Genomic DNA, 16,369 nt, shown 5'->3' on the forward strand with positions numbered 1-16,369 from the left:
TGTTGTATGAGTAGGAGCCTAAGATCAAAACGCAGCTGTGACAGCTTTTGGGCCATTTGAGCGTTAGAATTGGTTTTGTTGTGTATCTCAAATTCTTTAATTTCCTTGATAAGTGAGTCTAGTCTTTGTGTCCTTCGCCTCGCACATAGTTGTAGGAGCAGGCCCCTAATAAAAGCCTTATGGGCACACCAAAGAATATTGGGGTCAGACACAGAGTCAGTATTGACAGCAAAAAAATCAGATACGTTTTTTTCCAGATACTTCACATGGGAGGGGTTGTGAAATATTCGAGAGTTCGCTCTCCAAATGTAGGCAGGGCTTGGCGTGTGCCCCTCCACCACCGTAGCTGAAACAGGGGCATGGTCAGACCATGTAATGTCATGAATGGTGGAGGAGGACGCTGCCTGCAAGAGCGATTTGTCCACCAAGATCAGATCAATTCTAGAGTAAGAGTTATGTCTAGCCGAATAATAAGAATAATCTTTTTCATCTGCATGTTGGCATCTCCAAATGTCGTAGATGTCCTCGGAATTCAAAAGAGGTTGGAGAGTAGCAGGAGGTCTCCTGGCCTTGCAGGTAGTATCCATGGTATGATCAACTGTGACATTGTGGTCTCCACAAATAATCAGTGAGCCCTTCTTGATTGAGGATACTTTGTTGTAGAGTCTCCTCAGTAATCTGAGTTGATGCGAGTTGGGGGCATACAAATTGACAATGGTGAAAGGCTTGTTGTTTATTTCTCCAAGTAATATTAAAAATCTACCCTCGGGATCAGTGAGAGTTTCAGTCATGACAAAAGTCACAGAGTCTCTGACAGCTATAAGGACACCTTTGCGCTTGGATGGGGCCGAGGCTGTGAAGACATAGGGAACATTCCTATGCTGGAATCTAGGGGCACTACCAGACAGAAAGTGGGTCTCCTGCAGACATAAAACATCTGCTTGCAGTGTGAGCGCTTCCTTCCACACTGCTGACCTCTTAGCTGGTGGTGGTTGAGTCCGTTCACATTAAATGATACAATTTTAACTGCCATTTGTATAGTGTGTTAAAAAGTGAGAGTCATATCTTGTCTCAGACTTTGTTTGACAGGACAGCAGGCTCAGGTGTTGCCAGTTGAGAAGGTAAGGATCAATGAAATCCGCTTTGATACTAGAAGTGCTGTTTAGATGGTAGCCGGACCAGGTAAGTGGGAACGAGGGTGAAGAGGGAAAAAAGGTTAGGTTTAGTCTGTAAAAAAACAAATACCGTAGTATATAGTCATACATGAATTTGAACTTGAAGGCAGAGCTTCTGCCCATTTTGTAATGGGGTGCAAAAATTTACAACTGAGAACTCCAGAACCGAGGAACCAAAACAAGCATGAGTAGCTTAGCTTTTGTATTTGGGTGTTTTAGGTTTGCGCTGACTGTCGTGTTTCTTCCGCGACACCGTTTGCCAGCCGAAGTTGTCACCCAGGTTGTTTGAAAGAGGGGCAGCTGTAGGTGGGTGCTCAGGCAGGATGTCCAGGGAGCCAGACCCGATTCCACATCTGAAACAACCGAGGTTGTGCCCTCATTAGTAACAGTCAGTTTGACCAGGTAGCCCCACCGGTATAGTATGTTATGGTTCCGTAAGGCTTTAGTTATTGGCAGGAGAGACTTGCGTTTTTGCATTGTATACTGAGATAGATCTGCAAATAGTTGTATATGCGCAAATCTCTCTGGGGGCTGCTGTGTTTTATGAAACGCAGACATAAGTTGCTCCTTTGTTTGATAAAAATGAACCCGCATCAGGACATCCTGGGGGATATTGTCGGGCAAGTGTGACGGCTTTGGCAATCTATGGATACGGTCCACGTGTAGGTCTGAATCTGCCATGGAGGGTAGGAACTCTCTGATGAGATCAAGAGCATATTGTTGAAGTTGTGCATGCTGGATAGTCTCTGGGACACCCCTGATCTTAACATTGTTACGTCTTGACCTATCTTCAAGGTCAGCGACCTTTGACCTAAGCCATTCCAACTCCTCATCATGGTCATTGTGGGCATCTATTAAAGTGTTATGGGATTCAGCAAACTCTCCCATTTTCTTCTCTATATGGGATACTCTTCCCCCCCATCGCTTCCAGCTCAGTCTTAAAATTAGTGACACACTGCAGCATATCTGTGTGCATAGAGCTGCGGAGGGAGACTAGCATGCCCTTAAGGGTGGTATCAGAGACAGGCTTACCCGTAGTAGGAAAGGCTGTGAAGGGGTCCACCAGCTCCCTCGTGTCCTCCATGCTGTCCTTGGGCGAATGGCCTTGCTTTGTGGTGTCCTCCAGGCGAGGCTTCGATTTTGCAGGGCTGCAGGAGATAGGAGTGGAGGCCTCCAGGGCATCATGATCAGGGCATGCTGCAGCGCGGGGCTGGATGTCACTGATTGCGGGCTTCCCGCGGGGGGAAGGAGAGCTGCTCCCGGAGCCAGCGCCATCTTGGATGGGATCGCGGCCTTTCGGGGAAAAGAAATCTTGCAGTACTTTATATTTATTTTTATTTTTGTGGCCATATATTTATCTCAGCCTGTGGAGGTGTATTTAATTATCTTTTGGCACAGCACTTACCACTTTATTTTGCACATGCTTGTGGGCATATATTGCACTCAGCACTTTTCCAGCTATAACACGGATTAATTTATACCTTTCTTAAGTATTCACTTTAGTTTATTGGTGCACTACAAAATAGGAAATTGATTATAGTGCACCATTATCAGGTCATTAAATTGACTGTGGGGTAATTCCATGCCCTATTTTTCAATGACTTTTATGTGTATTGCCGGGACCGGCAATTCTTATAGCCGCGAGTACTTTTAAATTACTTTTTTTCCCTTTAGAAATGTAATTTTGTCCTCGGACTGTTCTAAACATGGGAAACATGCTCCACTTTACAGGCATACTATAGACATCCCCAGGTACGAAATTTAAAGGAATATTTCACTTTTATTGTTTCACTCTAAGAATTATTAAAATCACTGCTCCCAAAAAAGGTAGTTTTTTAAAAACTTTATTTTTGCATTGATACATGTCCCCTGGGGCAGGATCCGGGTCCCTAAACACTGTTCAGCTCATCCCTACTTTTCAGCTGTTAAATGATAAGAAAGCTATTTGTAGTTCTGCAAAAAAAACAAAACAGCTTAACAGCTTATCACTTAACAATTGTTCAACAGACTACTGTAATGCAAAAAAAAAAATAGATGTTTTCAGCCTCTGAAAATATTTTGAATTGCTTGCTGTAGCCTAAAGGTTCATCCCTTTGATTTGTGTTATGCAATTAGCACAATTTTTCAGACCAAGCTAAGTGCGCAATTATAAAAAAATAAATAAAAATTCTCAGTGGAGTCTGTTTTCTCCAATGCTTTGTATTGCACTACATTGGAAAAAAAGCCCTGCAAGCTGCTTTAGGGTACATTAAACTGCAGTTATTTTAGTTTAAAAGACACAATCAATGCAACTTGTGTTCACCTATGCATTTTGATGGTAACTAGCCCTAAAGGTTTTCCATGTAGCTCACAGACAAAAGCACTAGATATGTGCAATTTGCCAGAATAGGCCTAAACTGTCCCATAAATGTCCTATGGATGTGAATATTCTGCCTGTTTTATGGAATTATTGCATTCATTTGGAAATAAATTATGATTATGGAAATTCAGTTAGAGGGCAATAAACTGATATGGACTTGATCATATATGTCTATGTAGAAGCTGCTAAAAATCTGCCCTTGTAAATCTTTATTTATTAGTGGACCCCATTGTGCAAGTGCACCCTAAACCCAACTAAGATTTGATTAGTGAACACCAGACTGAACAATTGCTAATTTTCCCTGATACTTCTAAATATATCTATTAAATTAGTTTGAAAGATAATGATATAATTTACAAATGTTAATTCCCTGAATCCTAAATTGAGTATTTTTTTTTTTTTACATATTAGCATTCAAATATTTAGATGAATCAATTTATGATTATCCTAATTTATCCATTATTTTTCAAAGTGCCTGAGAGAAGAACTATCAGAGACAGACTTCACAATTCTTTTGATTTCTCTTTTTAGGTTTCAGGGTTGGGACTTGTTGCTATTGTTTCTATTAGGATTTCCGTTAACAATTTGTTGAAACTTGTCAGGCTTTAATATATCATTAAAGTACTTTCAACAGACCACATAAAATCTATAAAATCTTGAGTCAATGCTACAAAGGTATAGTCTGATGTGCAGATTGATTGATTGCTTTAAAATAATGCCTGAGGAGCATGGTGATTAGTAGATTTTTACCATGTGTACTGTAAATAACTTATTTAGTATTACATTATAGGATCCATTGACATTTAAACTAATGATCACTCAGTTGGCGAACAATTAACCTTTTCAGAAATTGCAATGACCTGAATTTGAAGTGCATTTTTTTGAATCTTACAAAATGTTACTCTAAAGAATAAAACAATGGTGTGGCTATTTATTTTTGGAGTGTGGGGGGGATTGATGCATACAAATGATTTACTATTTTTTTTTTTCGTCGATTAATTGGTGTCAACCAGAATTTGTATACCAAATGTATGCATATGCATACACTTTTTAAAGAAATATAGCCAAATTATGTGAAATATTTATTGCGTAAAAGGTCTTTATTGTGCCTCAATAAAATGGATAAACAGGAGAAAAATTGTGCATAGGAAATAGGTGAGCAGCCAACACTCCACTAGACACAAAGTGAATCACCAAATACAAAACAATAGTGTACTAAAAAAATGAAACAACTGTGACAATGGATATAAGAATTTGAGAAACCTAATGACATAACATATTAGTCCATCTTGATTGAATATACCATAACGGTGTGACTATGCATAAACACAAGTTATAAATTAAAAATGGTAAATCTTAAAAAAAGTGCTTGATCATGAAGTGCAGTCAAGGGAAGTAAGGTTGAAATGCTTACCAAATGAGGTAGACACATGTGCCATACAGCACATGGGTCAAAAAGGTATAATGAGGACTTAGCCTCAATAGAGTAATCTGTGGATGGAGCAGTAGGTGGAAGGTGGACCTCAAAGGATAGATGATGGATGATCACACTTCAGACAGATGAACTCCAAAGCATGCAACGAATGTTAAATCTTTCCATTGGCATTGAACATGAAAAACAAATGGATCTACATAGTGTAATACTGTAAGGTCTTTTATTTTTTTTAAAAAGAGGGGATCACACTTACAGAGTTGCAGATAAAAACAAACTTGTCCTTTGGAAGGTAAAAAGCGATTTTCACGAATGTCAAATGAATTGCACATGCCTAATATTTTTTTTTCCTTCCCCTTCCCCTTCTCTATTCCTATTCTGAAGATGCAATGCATGTATGAAGTTGATATTTTGTTAAGGAGTTTCTAATTATATGTAACTGCATGTTCTTGCTGGCTGACATGCCCTACCTACATGGATACAGGACATTTTAGTGATGAGTAGGGATGAGTCTGTGGTTCAAGTCAAACATGAGTTCGACTTGAACATCGGGTGTTCATTTGTTCTGAAACTAACCGAACATATGGGGCACCTGACCTGCATGCTTTGGCCAATCACAGCATGCTCTACTGTGAGAGCCATAATAATTGGACAAAGGCAGGGTGCCTTTGACCAATCATGGCTCAGGGGTCTAAGTCCACACACTATATAAGCAGACGTATAGTGTAATGAATGAAGAGAGATTAGGCAGCTTAGTTAGTGGCATGCAGGCAGTGTATTTGATTATATATATATATATATATACACACACACACACATATATATATATATATATATATATATATATATATATATATATATATATATATATATATACATATATATATATATATATATATACACACACATATATATATATATATATATATATATATATATACACACATATATATATATATTTTTTTTTTTTTTCCAAAAATCTTTTATTAAAGATTATAGCAGACATCATAAACAAAGACAAAAATGAGAAAAAAGTACAACTAGGCCAAAACACAGAGTACAATGGTGTTTTAACATCAGTAAAACATGTAAATGGCAAAGAAACATAACTTGAAGTTCGGCAAGGTGCATATACATAGTTAATAAATGTCAATCTGAAGGTTTAGTACACTTCCTCCTGAAGATTATCTTTCAAGAAAGCTTCTCTGGAAATCAAGTGTCGGGGGAGATAAAGACTATTAGGAAGCAAACAGCGTGTATCCAAATTGCACGCAAGTTATTAGTAGCAGTATTAAGGGTCCTAATTAGATCAGGAAGGTTAAAGGTAGGGTCAAGTTAGGTGGAATGGGTCTATACAAGTGGGGAGAGAGTACATCAGGGTCTTAAGGTGGGGGGACTCCGGTTAATAGTTGATTACATTCAGCTGAGGTTCTGAAGTGGTGCCAGTAAGCCCAAGTAGCCCAGTATTTAGATGGAGTGTCCTTAGCTTGGTATATCAAATTTTCCATTTCTGCTATTTGGGATGCTCTCTTAATCCAATCTGATACAGAAGGAGATGTAGTGGATTTCCATAGTGGTGGAATGCACATCTTTGCAGCATTTAGCAGGTGCTGTGCTAAGGAGCGGTGATACGTTCTCAGTGGGAGAGCTGAGTGGTGTAGAAGCATTGCTGCAGGTGAAAATTCGATAGAGAACGTGGTGATTTGGCATATGAGGCGGTTTATCTCCTTCCAAAATGGTTGGAGTCGGGGGCATGACCACCAAACATGTGTGAATGAGCCTACACTTTCTAAGCATCTCCAGCAAGAAGGGGTAACACTAGAGTCACGTTTGTGAAGTTTAACGGGTGTGAGGTACCATTTAGTGAATATTTTAAAATTATTTTCTTGGACAGAGACATTGGAAGAGCCTTTATGAATATGGGCAAAAATGGTAGTCCATTCAGACTCTGTCAAGGACTGAGATAGATCCGTTTTCCAGCTGTGAACAGCTAAATTGGCTTTGGGGTGACATGTAGAGAAGAATATCCCGTAAATTCTGGATATGACATGGCGTTGAGGTTCCGTTTGGTTACAGAGAGTTTCAAATGGCGTGAGTTGCCTAGAGAAATCAAGTTTAAATTGTCTGCCCATTAAAAAGTGTCTGATTTGAAAATACGCCCACAATGGGAAGGGGCGCCCCGAGGGCTGAGTGGGAAGTTCTGGTATAGATCGGAATTGGGCGTTAGAAAAAAAATGTAGAGCTCTAATGTCGGATGAAGGCCACAGACGAAAAAGAAATGTGTTTGACTGGCCTGCAGGAAATGCGGGGTTATGTTTTATTGGGGTCATCGGACTATGATTGGAGGAAATGCGATGGGCGTGGCAAGCTGAACGATAAGCCTGCAATGTACTTGCAATCAGGGGGTGTTGTTTGCACGTTAATGAGACATGTTCAGGATTCAGCCAAGGTAGAAATTTAATCGGAGATAAAGAAAAAGCATTCTCTATCTGTACCCAAGCTTTGGTATGTGAGTGGACATTCCAGTCTACAATTCTGACTAAGAGACTAGCCCAATAATATTTCTTGAAATCAGGTAAGTTGATACCTCCTTTGTTTTTCGGTAATGTCAATCTAGCAAAGCTGAGCCTGGCTCGTTTTCCCTTCCAAATAAAGTCTGCACAACTAGACTGGAGTGAATTAAAGAAGGCCGGAGGAAGTTTGATTGGGATTGTTTGAAAAAGGTATAACAAACAGGGAAGGACATTCATTTTAATAATTGCTGTTCTACCGAACCAGGAGAAAAGGCCGGTAGACCAGGCTTTGAGGTCTTTCTGGATGGTCTGGAGAATGGGGATGAAGTTAGCCGAGTATAAGTTTTCCAATCTAGATGGTAATTTAATGCCTAAATAGGTGATGGCTGTAGTATTCCAGCGAAAGGGAATTTTTTTTTTGCATAACTCTAATGTTTCGGTGTGCAGAGATATGTTCAGGGCTTCTGATTTAGAAAAATTGATTTGTAGATTGGACATCGCTTTAAAGGCTTCAAGGTCTGAAAGAAGATTAGGAATGGAAACAAGGGGTTCGGTAAGGAAAAGTAGAATGTCGTCCGCGAAGGCGGCTATTTTATGAGTCTTGGAACCAATCTGTATCCCCCTAATGTCTGGGTTTGAATTTAATCTATGGAGGAGAGGTTCCAAAGTAAGAATAAATAATATGGGCGAGAGCGGGCAACCCTGACGGGTCCCATTGGACACGGAGAAGGCGTCCGACAGTTGGCCATTAATTCTGACCTGGGCAGTTGGAGAGGCATACAAAGCCATGATAAGGGATACTAGTTTATCGGGGAGGCCAATTTTCTGCAAAACTTCTTCCATGTAGTCCCAGGCCACTCTGTCGAATGCCTTCTCCGCGTCCAACGAGAGGAAAAATCCCCTCTGAGTCGATGAGGACAACCAATGATGTATGGAGAGCGCTTTTGTTGTGTTATCTCTCCCCTCCCTCCCAGGCACGAATCCCACCTGATCTAGAGACACTAGCCGGGGAAGGAGGGGGAGAAGGCGATTGGCCAGTATCTTGGCGTAAATCTTCAAGTCCATATTAAGTAAAGAAATGGGTCTATAGTTTGTTACTAGAGTATCATCTTTATTAGGTGTCGGGATTACTGTGATATGAGCCCTTAGTAAATCTCTGGGGGGAGGTTTATCTACGGTTAGTGAGTTGAAGGCTGCTAGAAAATGTTGTTTCAATGTGGCTATATAGGCTTTATAATAGCAAGTGGTAAGGCCGTCCGGGCCTGGACTTTTCCCAGGTTTCATGTGTTTAAGAGCTGCCTCAAGTTCCAAGGTCGAGATGGGGTTTTCTAAAGAAAGTGCCATCTCTGATGAAATGGGAGTGGGAGCATAATTTTGTAAAAAGTGCTTTATTACAAGCCTTCTTTGTACCTGGTCTTCATGAGACAATTGTTCCCTAATGTTGTAGAGTTTGGAATAGTAGTGAACAAATTGTTCAGCGATCATGTGGTTGGAAACTACTTGTTTACCCGTGGGATCCGTGATAGAATGAATGGTTCTAGCGGCCTGTTGTTTTCTGATAGCTCTAGCCAAAAGTTTACCAGATTTGTTACCATATTCATAAAATAATTTACGTGAAAGCATATAGTTCCTTTTGATTTGGGAGTTTAAGAGCTGAAGAAGATCTTGCCTCGCTTGGTTTAGTTCGGCGAAGGTATCCCTAGCCCTAGAAAGTTTATGTGCATTTTCCAGATTTTAAATGCGGTTGGTGAGCTGCGTTAAGAGGAGGTTTCTCTCTTTCTTCCTTTTCGCAGCCGCTGCCAGGAACACCCCACGGATTGTACATTTGTGGGCCTCCCATACTGACATTGGATCTATAGTTGGGGATTGGTTTTCCTTAAAGTAATTAGTCAGATTTTCCTGAATGGATGCTGTAATCACTGGGTCTGATAACAGGGAGGGATTTAGTCGCCAAATCGAAGGAGTACGCGGGTTGTCTGCAATTTGTAAGGTCATGGATACGGGATGGTGGTCGGAGATCTACATAGCTTCTATGGAAGCTTCATAAAGGCATGGTAAATCTCTCTGTGTCAAAAACAGGTAATCCAATCTGGAATACCGGTTGTGTGGAATGGAAAAAAAGGAGTAGTCCTTTCCTTGAGGATGCATTGTGCGCCAAGAGTCATGGAGACACAATTCTTGTAAGTGTGATTTGATAATACGTAAAGCTTTATATGTGAGAGAGGAGGTACCGCTAGATGAATCTTGGATTGGGTTTAGCGGGACATTGAAGTCACCTCCCAAGATAAGAATGCCCCCTTGGAAGGAAGAGAGTTTAGCCAGAGTCGTTCTGAAGAAAGAGGGTTGTCCTGAGTTGGGTGCGTAAACATTGGCTAAAGTGATAAGTTTGCCCCTCAATTTGCCTTTAATAAAAATATATCTCGCCTCAGGGTCCAGCATGGTATCTACAATCTGGAGAGGGCATTGTTTAGCTATGAGGATAGAAACTCCTTTTGATTTAGATGTAGGATTAGAAGCATGTATTACTGACAGGAAACAGTAATTAGAAAGTTTGGGGGGGGCATGGCTTGGCGCCGAACGGAGATGGCCGCCTGATCCTCTGGCTCTGTCCATCGGAGGTCCTGCCGCCTGTCTAAAGGAGCGAATCTCACCGCTTTTATGGGGAAACTAAAGGGGAAGTCCCCGCGACCGCGATCCCGCTCCCCGAGGGGAACGGATCAGCCGCCCGAGCGCAATATACCGGAGATATTCCGGGCCCGATCACGCGAGGCCGCGGCTTCACCTCAGGCCTACTCGGGACACCGCTCCTCCAGCCTGAGCCCGTCGTACAGAAGAGAAGCTTCTCTCACAGAGAGCCCCACTGCTGCCCGCCCACTGAACATGCAGGACCTCAGAGATGTGGCAGCAGATATTAAGGATTCCTTGACAGCAGTGATAACTGACCTCAGAAGGGACATACAGTCATTACATGTGAGGATAGAGGAGCTGGAAGACACAACAGTCCGCCATGACACCACCATGCAGCAGCTACAACATGCCTCACAAACCCACAGCAGCCAACTCAGAGATATCCACAGACACGTGGAAGATTTGGACAACCGCGGACGTCGACATAATCTGCGGGTAAGAGGCATCCCCGAAACTGTTGATCAAGCCCACTTATCCCAAGTGACGGTACAGATTTTTAATGATTTGTTGGGAAGACCCCCTGAATCCCCTATTGAATGGGAAAGACTGCATAGAGCACTTAAACCCAGAGGTAGAGACACAGACCCCCCCCAGAGACGTGATCTGCTGCCTGACGAGCTTTAGATTGAAGGAAGACATTCTACGCAGGGCCAGAGACCGCCATAACCTGAACTACCAGGGGGCAGAGATAAAAATATTCCAGGACCTCTCCCCCATAACCCTTCAAAATAGGAGAGATCTCCGTCCACTTTTAGATGTCCTCCGCCACAAAGGGATCCCATACCGCTGGAAGTTCCCCTTCTGCTTATCGGCCTCTTCGGCAGGGTGAACAGCTAATCTGAGAGTCCCGGAGGACCTCAGGGAATTCTGCAGTACTCTACAAATCCCTCTCGTGGACCTTCCAGACTGGTACAGAGCCTACCGCAACCCGCCAATGCCGAGAACCAACTCTATGGAAGCCATTCCGGTCCGGGATGACTTCCACATCCGGAGACGCAGATCGCTGTCCCCTAGGCCGCTGAATCAAAGGGACCCGAGAGATAGAGACCGCCAGAGCCCCACTGCATCCCCAGCCCACAGGAGAGCACGGCCGGATAGGCCTTGAGGTTCTGGTTCTCTTTCCAATATACATCTTCAGCTTCAACCTGCCCCAGAACTGCCATTTTTCTTTTTTCCCTTTTTTCAGATTTTTTTTTCTCTGATTTTCTCCCCCTTTTTCGCTCAGTCTCTTGTCCTGACTGTTGGGAATCTCCTCATAAAAATGCTCTTCTCTCCCGTATCTTCACGTACCAGCTTACCCGTTGTACTACATGGGACTGATTTCTCTAACATTTCACTTATGCTACTGTGCTTGATTTTCTCCCTAGGGACCAGTGACCAGTCTTCGGATGGACAGATTTTCTGGTGCAAATCTACACTGTAGGAGGGTGGAGGGGTGAGGGGTTATTACAACCTTCTGCTTTTAGTGTAACTGTTCCATGAAGACCTCAGCCGGTCATCGTACGTCTCATGTACGTACAGACATGGTCTCCTCCAGCATGTCAAGATACCTTCTTCCCTCTCTCCGACACCCTCTTTGTTTCTAGACACCAACACCTCCTTCTTCTTCTTCTCCCCCTGCTCATAGACACCTTATTCATGCTCATACATCCTGACTTGCTGCGATAAGATACATGGTGGTGGGAGGGGTGGGCTGTGGTCGCTCTCAAGATATTTTAAACACCTAATTTGGTTTCTGCGATTTAATATGCTACCAATGTTCTCTGTTTCTCTGATTCTTTACAGCAATCTTCCTGCATGTTAGAGTTATATTCCAGTAAGAATAGCCATGCTTGATAAGGCTGCATCCCCTTGCCTACCACATGACTTCATATAGTTGTATTCCTTAAGGAGTTTGACTCTTTGGTTTACCTTGAGAAGCTATCACCTTAAGTTATCCTAAACTGGTTGAGAAACTCACCATTCCTCCCACTCTGCTAGTGGGAGACTGGTCACTTTACCTTACGAAGAGACGTCATATTAAGGGATACTAACCCATTGATATGGTCCTATAGGGACACGGCTGAGACTCATGACGCTTCCACCTTACAACCATTACCAGTTCACATACATACCATATGGTTTTTTATTCCCATCTAACCTAGTTCCTGCTTGTATCTTGCTTTTCTGAACTACCAGTTGACGAACCCGGGTGAAATGACTAGCCTTTCAAGCATTCTTTAGTCCTCTAGTAAAATGCAAGACAGGTACACATCTTCCCCCCAACAAGGGTGTTCCACGACATCTTGGGAGACCCGACAGTCAGGAAAGCTTTAGTTTTATTGTTCACCACAGTTTTACATTGTTTACAATAGCCGAGGGGCACCACTTACAGCGACACACTGCCTATTGATGTCCCCCTGAGGGTATACTCTCTGTGTCTTATTGTTAAGTTTGATGGTTTATTATATCATATTTGTTCTTATTCATAGAAAAAAAGGGGGAAACAAACTGCGCTAAGGTGAAAGATTGTGAAGTGTGTGAAATAATTGTGAATTTCTTAAATGATGAAAAGTATCAAAGGTGTTCAGCTGCGGCTTCACTGTATCACATACAAGCAAATTAGGTAAACGAAAAAACATAAGCCGCGCTTAAACAAAGAAAAATGTCAGGAGGACATCGTGGAATCCCCTCCCCCGTGGCTGGAAGTGGTGCACAATTTCATAGAGCTCTGTGTGACCCTCTGTAGTGGGGGGTCATATTCGTCTGGTAAGCAGCAAATCTCAACACATGCTGGTGGTGGATTGAACACGATTTTTCTCAGTTTGGATTACATGAACATTATGTTTTATTTTTAGAGGTCTTATATTTACAGCCTTACGTCAATCATTTTGGCGTTCTATACACGGATTTATTGTTTATACACTGGGTGTTGATGTTTTATATATTTTTTGTATTTATAAGTTATGTTATGCATTCTTATTATATATAGCGAATCACAGCAGCGAAGTTTTGGATCTAGAACAATAATATATATGTGTTCTACATTACGCACATATTTTTAAAGGGTTGCTGTACCCTATATGGTGTATATCCTAATATCACTGTACCCTATATAGTGTATATCTTAATACTACTGTATAAGTAGCTGATCACATTTTTCTTTGTTTAAGCGCGGCTTATGTTTTTTCGTTTATCTATTTTGCTTGTATGTGATACAGTGAAGCCGCAGCTGAACACCTTTGATACTTTTCATCATTTAAGAAATTCACAATTATTTCACACACTTCACAATCTTTCACCTTAGCGCAGTTTGTTTCCCCCTTTTTTTCTATACGTATTTTCACATCTACTAATTGCAGCTTTGGTTGTGGGCAATTTTGCCCCGTTTTTGTCACTATGGATATTTTTGAGTTCCGTGCCAAGAGGGTGGTTAACACCTCCGAGGTTTTCAGTACCACTCCTATTATTTAAGAAACGGATGTGGGGGGTTTGTTTGTCAGACTAAAAAACCTCACCACGTCTGAAATACATGCACAATGGGACATCGCTTTCCTGGAGACATACATAAGGGAAGCCATGGTACCCAGGAGTTTAAGATGGGAGATCAGTCCCCCCAGGGGTGACCCCGATGTAGAAAGCTGGTTTAAGTTTTTCAACGATGCCGGGATCGATCTTTTGCGATTCCTGGTCCGTAGAAAAACTGAGAAACTAACTAGGCTTGATGAGGACATCAAAATTATTAAAGAAAAACTAACACCTTTTACAAGTGGAGAGGAATACAAAGAGTGTTCCAAAAATCTACAGAAAGTCTTGGAGAAGGAGGAAAGGGATCAAAAACTCAAAAAGAAAAAGAAGTATGGTAGAGATAGGGAGGATTACCAGGCAGGTTACGTTTTCATGTGGCAGAAAAAACTTGCCCTAGAAAACGAGGAGAACATGATAATGGATACCCTGCCACAAGGAACAGCTCCCAATGGCTTAATAAATAACCCCACATTGGCTCGAACGCAACAAGGCTCCCACCAGTCACCTAGAAGGGGTAACACATACAATAGACCAAATTTAGCATCAAGGCCACCCAATAGAGGGATGGGACAACGCCATTCCGATGTTCCACCCCATGGTTGGAGAAGGGATACGACCTATGGTCCCGACGTATACCAACATCCAAACATGAGGTGGACACAAAGTGGCCCTCAAAATAGACGTCCCCCACGTAATCCGGTACAGGGACCGGATTGGACTCAGGTGCCATCTCAAAATAGGGTGAGAGACAATTACGATGTTGGGATTAATACCCAAAATCGTTTTTTCCCCCTGTCCGATTTAGAAACATCTGACTATGTCAGACAGACCGATGACCCTAACAGAGGGGGGTACAGCGATAACCCTAGAATTCACCATTTTTCGGGTCACACACAGGATGTAGGAGGCAGGAGACCTCCTCACTATCCAGATTTTCCGGGAAGGGGAGGATCTCGTTGGAGACAGGATGACAGTAGGCCCCCGCAATTTCCAGATTCTCCCAGGATGAGAGGTGGTCACAGTCTGGATTTTCCCAGGGACAACAGGGGCATAAAAAGGCCCGTAGAACGAAGAGAGGAAGCAGAGGGGGGAGGAGAATCCAGTCAGCTAAAAAGAAGGAGACCATAGGGTCAGGGATTTTTAATTTGAGCAAACAGATTCTGTCAGACTCTGAGAAAAAATTATTGGACAAAGGTTTAAAATTTGCCCCACCTAGGAACATAAGTAAGTTTCAGACTTATATGGATATTCACAAATATGTCCGTAAACTTAATATCAAAAGATATATGCTCAATAATCCAATCTCTGATGGAGGGAGAACCAGGTCTGAGTTTCAACACTCTAACCTTTCCAACGCATCTCTTTTCAACCCCCCCGGCCCTATACCACCTAATATCAAGGTCTTTAGGGATGTGATGCTGCGCGACCTGGAGTCCCTTAAAGTGAGGAAGGTCAGGATGCAGAGGGACCTTGAGGCTGGGTTGGATTCACTGTGTACTAACAAGGCTTTGGTCATTCGGCCGGCAGATAAGGGGGGGGGGATTGTTGTGTTGGACCGTGAGGATTATCTAAAGGAGATGTACCGTATCTTGGAGGATAGAGATACATATACCATTTTGAACAGAAACCCTGTTCTGCAGTATAAAAAGACTCTTGAAAACATTGTGGCCCAGGGTTTCCGTAAGGGCATTCTTAATGATAAGGAGAGGCTGTTTTTGGTACCACGGGCCCCTCGTACGCCCATTATCTACTATCTTCCCAAGATACACAAGAGTGTTACTTGCCCCCCGGGACGCCCGATAGTGAGCGGTATTGATTCCGTCACGTCCCGGGTGGGCAAGTACATTGATCATTTTTTACAGCCATTGGTTCACACCATGCCGTCCTATATTAAGGACACGAAACAAGTCATTAATATCTTGGCCGACCTAACCCCCAAGAGGGGTTTATGGCTGGTAACAGCTGATGTAACGTCACTTTACACCATTATCCCTCACCAATTAGGCCTGGAAGCGGTTAAACTGTACTTAGAGAGGGGATCGGGCCTTGTACCCACACAGATCAAATTAATTATGGAACTTTTGGAATATGCAGCAAGTCACAACTATTTTTGGTTCGATAACCAATTCTATCGGCAAGATAGGGGAGTGGCCATGGGGGCCAAATATGCCCCCAGCCTGGCCAATCTGTTCATGGCCAAGTGGGAGGAGGGCGTCATCGATGCCCCTAGGAGACCGGAAGTGGCCCTATGGGCACGGTATATTGATGACGTCCTCCTCCTGTGGGACGGAACAGAGATTGAACTGAAATCCTTCATGGCCAACCTTAATGTTAACGACAGGGGCATTAGGTTCAATTTTGAGGCCAGTCAAACTGAGATCTGTTTTCTGGATCTCAGAATTAAGATAGAGGATGACCGCTTTATAACATCAACTTTTTTTAAAACAACTGATCGGAATTCCTACATCCCCTTAGACAGCTGTCATCATGAACCCTGGTTGAGGGCTGTACCCAAGGGACAGTTTACTCGCCTGAGACGCAATTGTACTGAAATAAACGTTTTTGAGGACCAGGCAGCTCTTCTTTCGAATAGATTTTTGGAAAAGGGATATAGCAGTGAGGACCTGTCAAAAGCCCTCCAAACGGTTCGAGCCAAAGATAGGGCAGCATTGCTAGGGGAGAGCAGATCTGCCAA

Source organism: Lithobates pipiens, unplaced genomic scaffold, assembly GCF_037356315.1.
Source record: "Lithobates pipiens isolate NorthernLeopardFrog02 unplaced genomic scaffold, aLitPip1_a1.2 Scaffold_22, whole genome shotgun sequence".
Lineage (NCBI taxonomy): Eukaryota > Metazoa > Chordata > Amphibia > Anura > Ranidae > Lithobates > Lithobates pipiens.